This window comes from Papio anubis, chromosome 4, assembly GCF_008728515.1.
Source record: "Papio anubis isolate 15944 chromosome 4, Panubis1.0, whole genome shotgun sequence".
NCBI lineage: Eukaryota > Metazoa > Chordata > Mammalia > Primates > Cercopithecidae > Papio > Papio anubis.
Genome location: NC_044979.1, coordinates 135,585,301 through 135,601,586, shown reverse-complemented (window position 1 = coordinate 135,601,586; position 16,286 = coordinate 135,585,301). Strand labels below are relative to the sequence as shown.

Genomic DNA, 16,286 nt, shown 5'->3' with positions numbered 1-16,286 from the left:
ATCGACTTTGTCCAGAGAGGTTCCAAGTCAGAGAGTTCCCTGATACTCAGCTCACTGCAAGCTCCACCTCCTCAGGTTCTAGCAATTCTCACCTCCAAACTCTTGAGCCAGCTGGGGATTACAGGCATGCCTACCAGGCTAATTTTTGTATATTTAGTAGAGACAGGGTTTCACCGTGTTGGTCAGGCTGGTCTCAAGCTCCTTGCCCCTCGTGATCTGCCTCGGCCTCCCAAAGTGCTGGGATTACAAGTAAAACCACACATGCCTTGACACGAGGCCCTTTCTTAAAACAACAACAACAAAACAACTGACTCTGGGCGAGACTCCACATCTGTAATCCCAGCACTTTGGGAGGCTGAGCTGGGTGGATCACTTGAGGTCAGGAGTTGAGGAACTAGCCAGCCGCCAGCATTGGAAAACTGTGTCTCTACTAAAAATACAAAATTAGCCAGGCATGGTGGTGAGTGTCTGTAATCCCAGCTATTTAGGAGGGCTGAAGCAGGAGAATGTCGCTTCCAGCCCTATTAGTTGGAGGCTGCAGTGTGAGCTATGATAGTGTCACTGTGCTCCAGCCTGGGCGATGGAACCTCTGTCTCAAAAAGTACAAATAAATTAAAAATTTGTTATTGCCGGGTCAGTGCGGTGGCTCACGGCTGTAATCCCAAAACGTCAGGGATTTGGGAGGCAGAGGCGGGCAGATCACAGGGTCAGGAGGTCGAGACCATCACAACTGCTGCTGTGGTGAAAACCCCATCTCTACTAAAAATACAAAAGAGCAAAAGCAGAGGCGTGGTGGCTGACATGCCCTTATGAATCCAGCCTTCTTTCGGGAAGGCTGAGGGGCAGGAGAATAGCGTGAACCTGGGAGGGGGAGCTTACTGCAGTGGTGAGATGGCGCCACTGCACACTCCAGCCTGAAGCTGGGCAGTGAACTCTGTCTCAAAAAGAAAAAGAAATTTGTAAAAACAAAAACAGTTTTCCATAAATGAGGAGGGTAGTGGTGCGTGCCTGTCCCGCTTCTTGGGAGGCTGAGGCATGGATTGCTGGCCAGAGTTCAAGACCAGCCTGGGCAACATATGAACCTATATCAAAACATAAATAAAGCTTTAAAATTTTTGCTTTGTACTGGCCCCTTCTCCTTACAATAACAAGGTCTCAATAAGCAGGCTTTGCTTGTTCTCTTTGGGGTGGTCTTCATTTATCTCACCACAATACCTGCAAAGTTTTTTTTTTGTTTTTGTTTTGAGACAAAGTTTTTCTCTTGTTGCCTAGGCTGGAGTGCAATGGTGTGATCTCGGCTCACGGCAACCTCTGCCTCCTGGGTTCAAGCGATTCTCCTGCCTCAGCCTCCCGGGTTCAAGCAATTCTCCTGCCTCAGCCTCCCGAGTACCTGGGATTACAGGCATGTGCCACCACGCCCGGCTAAGTTTATATTTATTTTTATTGAGAAGGGTTTCTCCATGTTGGTCAGGTTGGTGTCGAACTCCCGACCTCAGGTGATCTGCCTGCCTCGGCCTCCCAAAGTGCTGGGATTATAGGCGTGAGCCACCGCACCCGGCGCCATGTCAACTTTCCTTCGCCCAGCAGGGGAGGCCTTGTTATCTTCCCTTGGGAAATCCGGGGAGGCCGCATAGAAAAAGCCCCCATGCACCTTGGAAACCCCCAACGAGGGGAAGTCCCCCATCAGGGAGCAGCAGAGAGCTACTATAGCCTTCCTTTACCACTGGGCTGTTTCCACTAGCACTGTGCCAACCTGGAGGGAGGTACCAGAGCTTCCTCCAAGACCCATATACACCAAGGCAGGGAGAACTGGATACAGGCAAAGCCCATGCAGTTGAAAGTAAGGGTGTGGCCACCAGTGTGATGGCCTTAGCTGGTATCTCCATGGTGATGCCATTCCCAGCCTGTGCCACCTGCCGCCCTGGGCTGCCTCTGCTCTGCTAGGCAGAAAGGCCACAGCGACATCCAATCATTTCAACAGAAGCTGTTTGGGTTTAAGTTTCTTTTATTAGTCCTCAAAGCAGCACATGCCTGTTGCAGGAAAATGCAGAAAAGGGAAGAAAAAAATCCCACGGACTCCCCCCACCCAAACCCACCACAGTTACCAGTTTTTTTGAGACAAAGTTTCACTTTTTCACCGAGGCTGGAGTGCAGTGGTGTGCTCTCGGCTCACTACAACCTCTGCCTCCTGGGTTCAAGTGATTCTCCTGCATCAGTCTCCTGAGTAGCTGGGATAACAGACGTGTGCCACCATGCCTGGCTAACTTTTTGTATTTTTAGTAGAGACGGGGTTTCATCATGTTGCCCAGGCTGGTCTCGAACTCCGGGACTCAGGCAATCCTCCTGCCTTGGCCTCCCAAAGTGCTGGGATTACAGGTGTGAGCCAGCACAACTGGCCTACAATTTTTTAAAAAGGTAAAATAAAGATGGGATCTTGCTCTGTTGCCCAGGCTGGAGTGCAATGGCACGATCATAGCTCACTACAGCCTCCAACTCCTGGGCTCAAGCGATCCTCCCACCTCAGCCTCCCCACTCGCTGGGATCACAGACATAAGCCACTGAGCTCGGCTCCATACTCACAGTTTTATGAAGTGTGTTTTTCTGGTGGATGTAAATACATAAATGTTTCCCCACATTGTAACAAATGCCTTCTAAACAGCAGTTCAGGCACTGCAAAAATATCCCATCCTGTGGCTGTCTTGTGGATTCTAAAATGAAAAACAAAAAAATAAAAATAGGCCAGGCGTGGTGCCTGGAGCCTGTAATCCCAGCGCTTTGGGAGGCCGAGGTGAGAGGATCACTTGAGGCCAGGAGTTCCAGACCAGCCTGGGCAACATAGAAAGCCTCTGTCTCTATTCCCGAAAAGTAAAATAATAAACAAACAAATAAATAAATAAGTAGTATACCAGAGAGATAGCCACCTGGCCTGTATAGAGAAAGCAGCCCAGGCCTCTCCCGTGGCTGGCCCATTGCAGGCCTCAGAGAATGCAGCTGTGGCTCAAAAATTATTCCCAGCTCCCTCTTCCCATGAAAAATCCTGTCCTGAGGCTGCTGGTCACAGCCGGCATCAGCAAGAAAATGACCAAATCAGCAGCTTCAGTGGAGACAAAAGGCCTGGGTGAGAGGTCAGCTGGGAGAACACTCCCTCCGGATCCCCGCCCATCACTGGGTCCTGGGGCTAGGGCAGGGGACAAGGCCAGGACCCCAACCCTCACATCAGACAGCATCAGATTCAGCTACTGGAAGAAGTAGAGAAACCCAAATGCAAACTTTTTTTTGAGACGGAGTCTCAGTTTGTCGCCCAGGCTGGAGTGCAGTGGCACAATCTGGGCTCACTGCAACCTCCGCCTCCCAGGTTCAAGCAATTCTCCTGCCACAGCCTCCTGAGTAGGAGGGATTACAGGTGCCCATCAACATGCCTGGCTAATTTTTGTATTTTTAGTACAGACGGGGTTTCACCATGTTTGCCAGGCTGGTCTCGAACTCCTGACCTCATGATCCACCCGCCTTGGCCTCTCAAAGTGCGTGAGCCACCGCGACCAGCCCCCCCAAATGCAAACTTTAACAAGACAGAAGCCTGTCTTCTCTCACCTGGAGCAAGGACAAAAGGTGTCCCTCTCAGGTGAGTTGCCCTTTGAAGCTCCACCCACCCGCAGCCCGGTAAGGTCTGTTGGCCACAGGCTGTTGCTCTGAATAATACTGGGGGCCATCAGTGAGGGAGGGGGTGCCTGTGAAGGTTGGGGGCCCCTGCCTACCTCCTGAGGCACACGTGGGAGGCTAGATCTGCTGGGCAGGGGCAGGTGAACTCAGGTGAGCTCAGGTACATCCCAGCAGGACCCACGTCACCTTGGCAAATCCCTGCTTATTTTATTTTATATTTTATTTTATTTTATTTTATATTATTCACTCTGTTGGCCAGGCTGGAGTACAGTGGTATGATCTCAGCTCACTGCAAACTTCGACTTTCGGATTCAAGCCATTCTTAAGCCTCACCCTCCTGAGTAGCTGGGATTACAGGCATGCACCACCACACCCAGCTAATTTTTGCATCTTCTATAGAGATGGGGTTTCACCATGTTGGCCAGGCTGGTCTCGAATTCCTGACCTCAGGTTATCTGCCCGCCTCAGCCTCCCAAAGTGCTGGGATTACAGGTGTGAGCCACCGTGCCTGGCTGGGTTATAACTGTTAATATACAGGTCATGCATCCCAGCCACGAGGAACAATTAGCTGTTTCCTGAACACTGCCCTCTCCACCCGGAGTCCCCTCCCTCTCTATGGGTTCACACCTCCTACAGAAGCCCAGTTTTCCTGGAGCTCACTCTGAACCTCCTCCCTTCTTAGTCTCCAAGTCTGGCTGTCCACACCAACTGGGCACCCCCTCAGGGCTGACGCCATGCCCACCCTCTATCATTACAGCATTGCGTGTTCGCTGAACTGAATTGAAACACTCTTCCCGGCCGGGTGTGGTGGCTCACGCCTGTAATTCCAGCACTTTGGGGGGCTGAGGCAGGTGGATCACAAGGTTAGGAGATCGAGACCATCCTGGCTAACACGGTGAAACCCCATCTCTACTAAAAATACCAAAAAAAATTTTAAAAAAATTAGCCGGGCATGGTGGCAGGCACCTGTAGTCCCAGCTACTCCGGAGGCTGAGGCAGGAGAATGGCGTAAACCCAGGAGACGGAGGTTGCAGTGAGCCAAGATCATGCCACTGCACTCTAGCCTGGGCGACAGAGTAAGACTCTGTCTCAAAAAAAAAAAAAAAAGAAACACTCTTACCAATTTACAGTTGGGGAAACTGAGGTCAAAATGTTTAGGCCAGGCACGGTGGCTCACAGCTGTAATCCCAGCACTTTGGGAGGCCGAGGTGGGAAGATCATCTGAAGCCAAGAGTTTAAGATCAACCTGGACAACATAATGAGACCCCATCTCTATAAAAAATAAAAAAAATTACCTGGGCATGGTGGTGCATGCCTATAGTCCCAGCTAGTCTGGAGGCTGAGGTAGGAGGATCGTTTGAGCCTGGGAATTTGAGGCTGCAGTGAGCTATGATCGCACCACTGCATTCCAGCCTGGCTGACAGAGTGAGATTCCTTCTCTAAAAAAAGGTTCACTCATTTCTCAAAGATTATGGATACCAAGACAGTTGAGGGGTGGTAATGTTAACTTAGCAAGTTCATGCATTCATTCAACAAATATTACTGGTTGTCTACCCTCTGCCAAGCACTGCACTGGGTCCCTTAGGGGATAGGAACAAGACCGTATGTGGCACCTCTCTCCCGCAGAAGAGTGGTCTCACCATACAGACCACAACCTCCCCCAACACCCACATTCCTGCACTCAAGGGAAAAGCAGGGACATTTAAGCTCTGCTTTGAAGTGGAAGTATGATTTGTCAAACAGACAAAGGGGGCAGGGCGGGACTGGTAGAAGGCCAGCTAGGTCAAAGGCATCCAGGCTAGCTTATCAAGGGGGGACAGAGGGAAACCAAGCCACAGAAGCCAACCGCAGCCTGGGCACAGACAGGCGTCAGGGTTTGGTCACTGCTTAGTTTCTGAGCTGAAACTTGGCATCTGCCTCTCCACGCAGGAGGGGACCTGGCAGCTGTCTCAACTCCTCTAAAATAGCAGTAGAGGCATCCTGTCCCGGAGAGGGTTCATTTGTATCTTGGGAGCCGATCACCATGAGATCCTTTTTTTTTTTTTTCCTTTTGGGACGGAGTCTTGCTCTGTCGCCCAGGCTGAAGGGCAGTGGCTTAATCATGACTCACTGCAGCCTCGACCTCCTGGGCTCCAGCGATCCTCCCACCTCAGCCTCCCCAGTAGCTGGGACCACAGGCGCAGGCCCAGCGAATTTTTGTATTTTTGGAGAGACGGAGGTCTCACTATGTTACGTTGCCCAGGTTGTTCTCGGACTCCTGGCCTCAGAGGATCTGCATGCCTTGGCTTCCCAAAGTGCTGGGATTACAGGCGTGAGCCACCTCCCAGGCTATGAGATCCTTGATAACCATGAGATCCTATGCCAAAGTTCCCCACCCACGCTGGCCCCAATACAGACCGGAAGTTTTTGCCCCAGCAGCCCTGTCCCCCTCCTCATCCCTTTCTGTCCAGTGCCAACAGCATCTCACCTTTCCAAGCTGCGGTCCGTCCCAATGACCCGAGACATCTTTGCAAGCATAGCATGGCTGGAGGATGTGTTTCACCAAACGCGATATAAGCACCACCAGGTGCCCAGCGCGGAGGTGGATGTGGGAGAACCCCGGACGCCTCACCAATGACACCTGCGGCCTGGGAAGGAAAAGAGATGGAGCGGGGTGAGGGGGAAGAGGTTGCTCCGCGTTTTCCGCCCGCCCGCCTGCTTTCCGCGCGGCACTGAGGCCTGAGAACCGCGAGGCGGCCCGCGCGCGCCTGACCCGCCCACCCCCCTCCCGCCCGCCCCAGGCCCCGCCCTCCCGCGCCCGCCCCAGCGCCGGCCCCTTTTGTTTCCTCCCGGAGCCGGGCCGCTGGCTCCGCTGGCTCCGCTGGCTCCGCGCGGCGCTCGGCTGGGCTCGGCCGCGGGGCGCGCAGGCGGCTGCCGGGCGGCCTCGGTGCACGCCTCCCGCCTTCCCGGAGACGGGGCGCGAGACCCGGGCTCCGAGCACCGATCGCTGGGATCCCCGGCGCCAGGAGGGGGTGCAGCCGGTGGGCAGCGCCGCGCAGGGAGGGGCCGCAGCATCCTCGCCCCCCAGCGCGCCCGGGCCCGAGAAGAGGAGGCCGGGGCTCTCCGGGCCTCTCGCCGCTTAGCCTGATGCTGGAGGGACGAAGGTAGGGGCCGCCAGAGGGGCCGAGGGAGGGGGTCGCGCGGGCAACAAAGGACGGAGAGATATGGGGGGCGGCGGCCTGGCCGAAAGCGGGGCTGCCGGCCGGGAGGCATTGTCGGGGCGTGGGCAGGGGCGGGAGGGTTCGAGGCCGGCCGGTGGGCGTGGGCGGGAGCTGGCTGGGGTGTGCCCCAACTTCCCTGTTGCTTGCAGGAGAGGAGGGGGCGCTGCTTGGGGTGCCAGGGTTGGGGGCTATTCCTGGGCTGCGGGTCCCCCTGTTGAAGGCATCACCAGCCTCATCAGGGTCGCCACCCACGGACAAGGGTTTGGCCCATCTTTTGGGACGGAAGCCTGTCCCCGCTTCCAAGGGCAGAGCAAGACGGCTGGACGCGCCGCAGGGCTCTCTGGGCTCACAGAGCCTGGGGAGCACAGCCTGGTGGGCGCGGCCATGTAGCCCCCATTCCAAACCTGGGGCCTGGGAGAACAGGGACTGCCCCCCACTCCTCCCTGCTGCACCCTATGGGGTCGCCTGGCCGATGCCCTTTGCGAAACTTGGTTGGAGTGCATGGCTGAGGAGGGGTAGGAGGAGACTGAGGCAGGCGGCTTCCCTCAGGGGGTGCCCCCCCAAGCTGGCGCTGGTGGCTGGTGAGGCAGCAGATTTTCTGCCCTCCTCCCGGGGAGGGGCGGCGGCCGCGGAGGATGCTTGGCTGAGCCTCCAGTGCCCGCCCGTTTGGACCTTTCAGGCGGAGCTTGGGCCGAGCTGGTGCCCACTGGGCACTGCCACGCAGGCCCCAGCCCCACCCTGGGAAGGACGGGCAGAGGGAGCACCTTGGGGGGAAATTACCCATCCAGCAGTGTGTCCCCCAGTGTCTGAGACCCTTCCTCTCTCTTCTGGATGAGAAGTGGGGGTCTGGGATGAGGGGGGCTGCCCTCACTCTTGCAGGATGCCTGAGGGAGGTGGGTGGGGTGGCCTAGGGCTGTGGGCAGAAGAGGAGGAAGAGGGTGCAGGGAGCACCACGTGTGTGCTCCAGAGGCCTCTTCCCCATCAGTTGTAAATGTAAACAATAAGCCCTTCATTCATTCAGCTGTTGTTACCTGACCCGGAACTTCTAGGGGCTGGCTGATACACAGGACAGCAGCCTCAGTGCCCCCCAAAAATGCAGCCCCGGGGTTTGATGAGTGCATTAGTGGGGAAGCTGGGGGCATAGAGGGGGTCCCCTGGAGGATGGGGCAGACCAGGAAGCTTCATAGAGCATCATGCAGAAGTTTGCTGCCAGGATGCTTGAAGGGGGTTTCGTGCAGGAGAAATAGCATGGATAAGGGCTTGGAGTCAGAAAAGGAGGCTATTGGGTTAGAGAAACAGCTTAGGATTTAGGGGACTTAGACCTGCGGTTGAGGACAGGGTGCATTCCTGTCTGCAGTGCCTTGCCGGGGAATGATGGGGTTCTGGCTTCAGGACAGGTGGAGGGGGTGGAGATGGAGAGGGGCTCCAAAGGCAGAAGAGGCAGGTAGAGGTGCCTGGGAGGAGCCTGCTCCACACTCACCTGTGTGCACCTGCAAACTCCAGCCCTCGGCACTGGCACTGTGCAGGCTGGGAAGGTGGTGCCTGGAATTCTGCACTCAGAGCCCAAAATCCCAGCAGGGGGAATTTACTCCAAGGAGCACTAGTCGCTTTCCAGCATCTGCTGTCTACCTTGGCGGCGAAGAGTTCAGATGCTGGAGCTTAACAGCCCGAGTTCAAATCCCAGCTCTGCCACTGCCTAGCTATGTAACCTCTCACATTGCGTCTCTCTCTGCCTGGACATCCTCATCTGTAAAATTGGGATCCTTATGGTATCTGGCTTTTAGGGTTGTTAGGAGAACTGTGCCCTGTGACAGAGTAGATGTCCTGTAAGTGTTGTTGCTGCTGTAGAGTGGCTTCCCAGCCTCCACTCACACACGTTTCAGGGAGAGGAGGCTCATGCCCACTCCAGGCTGTTTGTCCTTCTTCAAGCAGCCTTGCTGGTTAGCCCTGACCCGGGACCTGCTGTTCCCTGCCTCACTGCAGCCTCCTCCCTGGTCCTGCCTCCCTTGGTGATGGAAAGGCCATCTCCCCACAGCTCCAGCTGTCCCTGCTCCCCACCTGGCAGGCCTGCCCACGTGTGGTCCCCCAGTTCCCTCTTGGCCTCCCTTCCTGGCCCTGCCACCCTGACAGTTGGTCCTGCCGTCTTTTTTTTTTTTTTTTGAATTGGAATTTTGCTCTTGTTGCCCAGGCTGGAGTGCAATGGTGCGATCTTGGCTTGCTGCAACCTCCGCCCCCAGCGATTCTCCTGCCTCAGCCTCCCAAGTAGCTGGGATTACAGGCATGCGCCATCACATCCGGCTAATTTTTTTGTAGTTTTAGTAGAGACAGGATTTCACCATGTTGGCCAGGCTGGTCTTGAACTCCTGACCTCAGGTGATCCACCTGCCTCAGGCTCCCAAAGTGCTGGTATTACAGGCGTGAGCCACCGTGCGCAGCCAGTTCTACCCTCTTGATGCCACCTGCTCTACCTCCACTTCCATATCCAGGGGAGGGAAGCTGCGTTTGTGACGCTCTAATTCCCTGCCCATTGGTTCTTGTAAGAACTTCAGATTTTGTGCAGGTTAAAAAAAAAAAAAAAAAAAGTATATATTAAGTGCTTACTTTGTGGAGAATGGTTCTGAGCTTTTTTGAGATGGAGTCTTGCTCTGTCGCCCAGGCTGGAGTACAGTGGTGTGACCTCAGCTCATTGCAACCTCTACCTCCCGGATTAAAGCAATTCTTCTGCCTCAGCCTCCCGAGTAGCTGGGACTACAGGCCCATGCCACCAAGACTGGCTAATTTTTTGTAGTTTTAGTAGAGGCGGGGTTTCACCGTGTTGGCCAAGCTGGTCTGGAACTCCTAACCTCAAGTGATCTGCCCACCTTGGCCTCCCAAAGTGCTGGGATTACAGGCCTGAGCCACCACACCCGGCCTGGTTCTAAGCTCTTTAAATTCATTCCTTCATTTGTGGATATTTTGATAAGGCTGCCTACATTTAACAGATAAGAATATCCTGGTGCAAAGAGGTGGCTGTGTCTGCCCTTGATGCATTTGCTAAGCACCTACTGTATGCCTGGGAGGTATGCCTCCTTCAGCCACACTGCTCTACCCACCCTCTTCAGGTTCATGTCCCTGAACAATTATGATCCTGCCTTCTCAGACACCCACCCCTTTTGCTCAGGTGCAAAGTCCAAATACGCTATCTACCTTTTAGGGGCCGCCCCCAGTTGTATCTTTCCACTGCACCTCTCCCCATGCTCCCAGACTGGGCACACCCAGACTTGCCTCACCTAAGGCTGCTGTGGCCCCTTTAATAAACTGCGAGGAGTGGGCATGGTTTGAGGAGCAGGGCTGGCTTTGAGGGTGGTGTGGGAGTGCCCTCCGATCCCATACCTTTGGAATTATTTTGTTGCAGGGAACAGGAACCTCCTTCAATTAGGTTAAGTGAAAAGGGACTTAAGAGTAGAGAACAGAGAACTTGTGCAGCAAACAATTGCAGGCGACCTGGCCCCCCGGGACCCCGGAAGCTGGCAGGCAGCTCCTCCTCTGGCTTTCCTCTCTGTGGACTGCGGTTTCATTTTCTCGGCCTCTCTCAGCGCATCCATCCTGTCTCCTTCTCCTTTCCCCTACAGGCTCCGTCTCCTTGGGTTGTGAGCGTGGCTGTGTTGAACGGGGCTGTAGCCTGAGTCCACGGGACCTCCCAATGGGGGTCTCCTTCATCTTGGGGTGCAGAGAGACACTGATTAGTCCAGCCTGGATATGGAAGCCCACCCGCCTCTGCTGGGCTGGTGGGGGGCAGGCCACGTGGTCTCTGGGGCTGGGGGTTGAAAACGGGGCTGGCACAGCTGGGATAATTGGTTGGCTGCATTGATGATGAAAGTTGTGTGCTAGGTGAGGACCAGCGAAGCTGGGCATTCAGGGAGCTCATGAGCTGATGGAGGAGGCAGACCCATGGTCAATTAGCCATTGTGCCACCAGATGTGGGACTGATCAGTTGCAGCGTGATTTGTTGAAAGAAACCAGAGTGCACTGATCAGGCCCGTGTGGGGAGGAGAGGACAGGTGCGATGGCCAGGGCTGCCTGCCACTGGCTTCCCCTAGCCCTGCCCTGGGACAGGAGGAGGCTCTCTCCTTTCAGGACCTGGAGATGTAGGTCCGACCGGCAGTGTAGGACTTGAGCTTTTTTTTTTTTTTTTTTTTTTTTTTTTGAGACGGAGTTTTGCTCTTGTTGCCCAGGCTGGAGTGCAATGGTGTGATCTCAGCTCACCGCAACCTCTGCCTCCTGGGTTCAAGTAATTCTCCTGCCTCAGCCTCCTGAGTAGCTGGGATTATAGGCACGCGCAACCACGCCTGGCTAATTTTTGTATTTTTAGTAGAGACGGGGTTTCACCATGTTGGCCAGGCTGGTCTCGAGCCCCTGACCTCAAGTGATCTGCCCGCCTCGGCCTCCCGAAGTGCTGGGATGACAGGCATGAGCCACCGTGCCCAGCCAGACCCGAGCTTTTGAGCCTCCCGACCTGGCTCTTCTCACTGGGCTGCAAGGCTAGTCACAACGGAACCAGTAATACAAAACTCGTGTTTGCAGAGGAAAATGCTTCAAAATGTTAATGAAACGTTTCCCTTCTGAGTAGAAGGCAAAACAGGCCAGATGGCTTTTATTAACGAGGCCTGAATTTAGGACCTTCTCTGCTTAACGGCTTCTGTCTTGACGGAGCGTTTCTTGCTCCATGGCTGGGATCATACCTTCCACTCTAGCCTGAGCCCTGAGCGACACCCACTCCCGATTCATTTCCCTCCTTTGCCTTTTCCGCCCCTTGGGATGAGAGGGTGGAATTTCCGGCTCACCAGGAGAAGGGCCTGGTTTTTCAGCGTCGCCCCCACCACCCTGAGGTCTCAAGTTGGTCTGCCCTTGCCTGCAGTTAAACCTGGCTGATTCTGGCCCAGCTCCTTTTGGGGGTGCTCTAGCCCCTGCCCACCCCACAGTGTGCAGCACTGAGCTTCCAGAAGCTTTTACTAAATTGGGAAGACATCCGCCCTGCTTCCTGACAATGTAAACAATACTAGCGCTTTCCAGAAACATTTCAAGGCCAGACACTTTGATGCCTAGTGGAGCTGCTGGCTGGGCAACGGTTGCATATTGATCTGAAGGTTATGCTGGGAGGCCCGGCTGTGGTGTGTTGGGTGGGGTAGTCTGGAGGGCTTCCTGGAGGAATGGAACTGGGGCTAGGGGCTGGGCGTGGTGGCTCACGCCTGTAATCCCAGCACTTTGGGAGGCCGAGGCTGGCGGATCACGAAGTCAAGAGTTTGAGACCAGCCTGGGGTCCAACATAGTGTGAAACCCCTGCCTCTTTACTTGAAAATGCAAGAAGGTCGTGAGGGCGCGGCGCTCTGTAATCCCAGCTACTTGGGGAGGCTGGGGCAGGAGAATCGCTTTTGAACCTGGGGAGGCGGAGGTTGCAGTGAGCCGACATGGCACCACTGGGTGACTCCAGCCTACAGGGCGGGACTGCCTCAAAAAAAAAAAAAAAAAAAAAAAAAAAAAAGAACTGGGGCTAGGTTTTGTTTTGGTTTGTTTTGAGACAGGGCCTGGCTCTGTCAACCAGGCTGGAGTGCAGTGGCGTGATCTCAGCTCACTGCAGCTTCCTCACCTCCCAGCCATCTTCCCAATCACCCTTAGCCTCTCCAGTAGCTGTGACTACAGGTGCATGTCACCATGCCCAGCTACTTTATATTTTTTCTGTAGACGGGGTTTCACCATGTTGCCCAGGGTGGTCTCACACCCCTGAGATCAAGGGATCCTCCCACCTTAGCGTCCCAAAGTGCGGATTAGGTTGGAGGCTTACCGTAACGAAGGGCGGGTTTATGGCATCTATGATAAAAGAAGAAAAAGCCGAAATGGCGGTTCACCAGTCGGCGGAAGAACCCACCATCCCAATCGCTGGCGGTTGTTATAATTACGCTTAATGTTACGCCTGTCTGGCTTCACCTTTAACCTTTCTGTTTCCTGCTACTGTTCCTTTTGTAATGTATTGTTCCCTGCACAAACCCATTCCTTCCCTCCCTCCCTCTCCTCCCTCCTTTTCTTCCTTTCCTTTTTCCTTTTTCCTTTTCCTTTTCTTCTTTTGCGCCGCGTGCCGCCGCAAGCCGCGTGCAAAAACGAGATCTGATCCTATTCGACGATAAAAGCGACGCGATGACGATTACTGGAGGATGAGCGACTGGCGATCTGATCCCGGACCTGATCTGCAGTGCTTGCCTTCCTTAGTGCTGGGATTACAGGTGTGAGCCCCCGCCACCAGCCCATTCGCTTTTACTTTGCTCACATTCAGCTTCTTTGGAGCCAGGACCACAGAGGAGGAGTTGGAAGACGTCTGAAAGGGGCTTGTGTGTTCCTGGTTTGATTCCAGGAAAGGACTTGAGGTGATTTACAATGATAAACACAGTCTAACCTACTAAAAGTAAATGAGAAAATTAGGGCTGTGAATCAGGCTCATGCCTGTAATCCCAGCACTCCTTTGGGAGGCCAAGGAGGGAGAATTACATTTGGGGAGTTTGAGACCAGCCTGGCAACAGAGCAAGACCTCATCTCTACAGAAAATTAAAAACTTAGGGTAACCAGCTACTGGGATACTCGAGGCAGGAGGACTTTGGAACCCAGGAGTTTGAACGCAGCGAGCCATGATCGGTAAAGACAGACTTAGCCTGGGTGACAGAGTGAAACCCTGGTCTCAGAAAAAAAAAAAAGAAGAGGAAAAAAAAGTTTTTATAGAGGTAATCAAGTTCAAATGAGTCATTGGGCCCTCATCCAATATGACTGGTGTCCCCGTCTAATATGAAGCTGTCTTCGTCCTTGTAAGTAAAGGACATTTGGACACAGGCATGTCTAGAGGGGAAGACCACATGAGGACCCAGGGAATAGACACAGCCATCTCCACTAAGGAGAGAGAGCTCCGAAAAAAACAACCCTGCTGTGCCCAGTGCTGTGGTTCACGCCCTGTAATCCCAGCACTTTGGGGAGGCTGAGGTGGGCTGATCACGCAGGTCAGGAGCTGACCAGCCTGGCCAACATGGTGAAACATCAGTTCCCTACTAAAATACAAAATTAGCCAGGTGTAGTGGCGACACCTGTAATCCCAGATACTCGAGGCTGAGGCAGGAGAATCACTTGAACCTGGGGAGATGGAGGCTGCAGTAAAACCTGAGATTGCCACTCGTACCCAGCCTGAGCAACAGAGCAAGACTCTGAAAAAATGCAAAAAAAGGGCTATAATCGTGGCTCACGCCTGTAATCCCCAACTTGGGAGGCTGAGGCGTGGCAGATCACGAGGTCAGGAGTTCCAGACCAGCTTGGCCAATATGGCAAAACCCCGTTTCTACTAAAAAGATAAAAAATTAGCCAGGTGTAGTGGCGCACACCTGTAGTCCCAGCTACCCGGGAGGCTGAGGCAGGAGAATTACTTGAACCCGGGAAGCGGAGCTTGCAGTGAGCCGAGATCATGTCAATGCACTCCAGCCTGAATGACAGAGTGAAACCCTGTCTCAGAAAGAAAAAAAAAAAAACCTGAGTGAGACTTTGTCTCACCAAAAAAAAAAAAAAAAAAAAGCGAAAGAAACCAACCCTGCTGGCACCTTGACCTTGGACTTTTTCAGCCTCCATAGCTGTGAACCCTACATCTCTGTTGTTTAAGCCGCCTAGTCTGCGGTCCTTTGTGATGACAGCCGTAGCAGACTAATACAGTCCCTAAGACCAGCATCTGTTCCCTCACGGACACCATCGTCCCCCGTTACTGGCTGATCAGCTGCGGGTTGCCTCTCTGACGCAAGTATCTGGGCTCCTGGCTTGCTGCTCCGTCCCTTCTTCTCGGAGTCTGTGTCCTCAGTCAGCTTGGGTCTGGGGTATGGGGAAAGAGATGCATCTGTACAGCTGCAGAATCCTGGTATGAGCTCAGGAGAGCCTCTAAGAGCAGCTGTGCCAACAAGAGCAGGAACCGGCTGGGTGTGGTGGCTCACACCTGTAATCCTAGCACTTTGGGAGGCCAAGGCGGGAGGATTGCTTGAACTCAGGGGCTTGAGACCAGTCTGGGCAACCTAGCAAGGGCCCATGTCTGCAAAAAAATAAGCAAAAAATAACTGGACATCATGGCGCCTGCCTGTAGTGCCACTGGGGTGGGAGGAGCTGAGGCAGGAGAATTGCTTGAGCCTGGGAAGTTGAGGTTGCAGTGAGCCCTGATTGTGCCACCACCCTCCAGCCTGGGCGACAGAGTAAGACCCTGTCTCAGAAAAAAACCCAACTGAATAAGAAAACAAGGCCAGGCGCGGTGGCTCACGCCTGTCATCCCAGCACTTTGGGAGGCCGAGGCAGGTGGATCACAAGGTCAGGATATCGAGACCACGGTAAAACCCCGTCTCTACTAAAAATACAAAAAATTAGCCGGGTGCGGTGGCAGGCGCCTGTAGTCCCAGCTACTCAGGAGGTTGAGGCAGGAGAATAGCGTGAACCCGGGAGGCGGAGCTTGCAGTGAGCCGAGATCGCGCCACTGCACTCCAGCCTGGGGGACAGAGCGAGACTCTGTCTCAAAAAAAGAAAACAAAAGCAGGGCCCCCCCTTTGAGAGGAAGCCCCAGCCTCTGTCTACTTGAACCCCTGCCTGTTCCTTTGTTTGTGGGACCTACCCCTGGGAACACTCCATGCCTTGTGTGCTTGGGGGACCAGCCTTTCCAGCACAACCTGTCAGTCAGAATGTTGATCTGCTTCTTTCTGTCCTTCCCAGAGATAGCGCTGAGCAGGCTGGTGAATGTGGCGATGAGGTGTGAACAAGACACTGTAAGAATCCAGCTCGATGTGGGGAGGACGAGAGTAGCAGAGGAGGGCATTTTTTTCTTTTTTTTGAGATGGAGTCTCGCTCTGTCGCCCAGGCTAGAGTGCAGTTGTGCCATCTCGGCTCACTCCAACCTCCACCTCCAGGACTCAAGCGATCCAGAAGAGGGCATTTTAATGCATTCATATATTCACTAAACATATATTTTTGAGCTCCTGCATGGGCTGGTTGCTGTCCTAGGTACCGAGAGCCAGCAATGAACAAGATATGGAAAGATCTTGCCCTCCTAAAGCTGCACCCATGGTCTGGTGCAGTGTTCACACCTGCAATCTCAGCAGTTTGGGAGGCCGAGGCAGGATGATCGCTTGAGCCTAGGAGTTCGAGACCAGCCTGGGCAACATAGTGTGAGACCCCGTCTCTTATTTTTATTTATTTATTTACTTTGAGACACAGTTTCACTCTCTCGCCCAGGCTAGAGTGCAGTAGTGTGATTTCAGCTCACTGTGACCTCCACCTCCTGGGTTCAAGCAATTCTTGTGCTTCAGCCTCTCCAGTAGCTGGGATTACAGGTGCCTGCCACCACACCCAGCTATTTTTTTTTTTTTTTTTTGGTATTTTTAGTAGAGACAG

General features: G+C 53.9%; 1 protein-coding gene and 1 long non-coding RNA gene across 5 annotated transcripts in view; one reads left to right on the top strand and one right to left on the bottom strand.

Moving 5' to 3' along the window:
- Nucleotides 1-2,361: 2,361 nt before the first annotated feature.
- Nucleotides 2,362-6,397, bottom strand: LOC116274552. Its single transcript, XR_004183305.1, has 3 exons — nt 6,128-6,397; nt 2,581-2,708; nt 2,362-2,397 (listed from the first exon to the last, which is right to left on the bottom strand). It is a non-coding gene; the product is annotated as an uncharacterized LOC116274552 (long non-coding RNA).
- A 77-nt stretch (nt 6,398-6,474) lies between these two features.
- The window catches only part of CLIP2 (CAP-Gly domain containing linker protein 2), a 112,174-nt gene continuing 102,362 nt past the window's right edge, over nt 6,475-16,286 (top strand). For 2 of the 4 annotated variants that reach the window (XM_031665468.1, XM_031665473.1), the window contains exon 1: nt 6,475-6,803. The gene's annotated coding sequence lies outside the window, so the exon portion shown is untranslated. The remainder of the gene's footprint in view (nt 6,804-16,286) is intronic. The other 2 variants (XM_031665469.1, XM_031665471.1) reach the window with 1 other exon arrangement.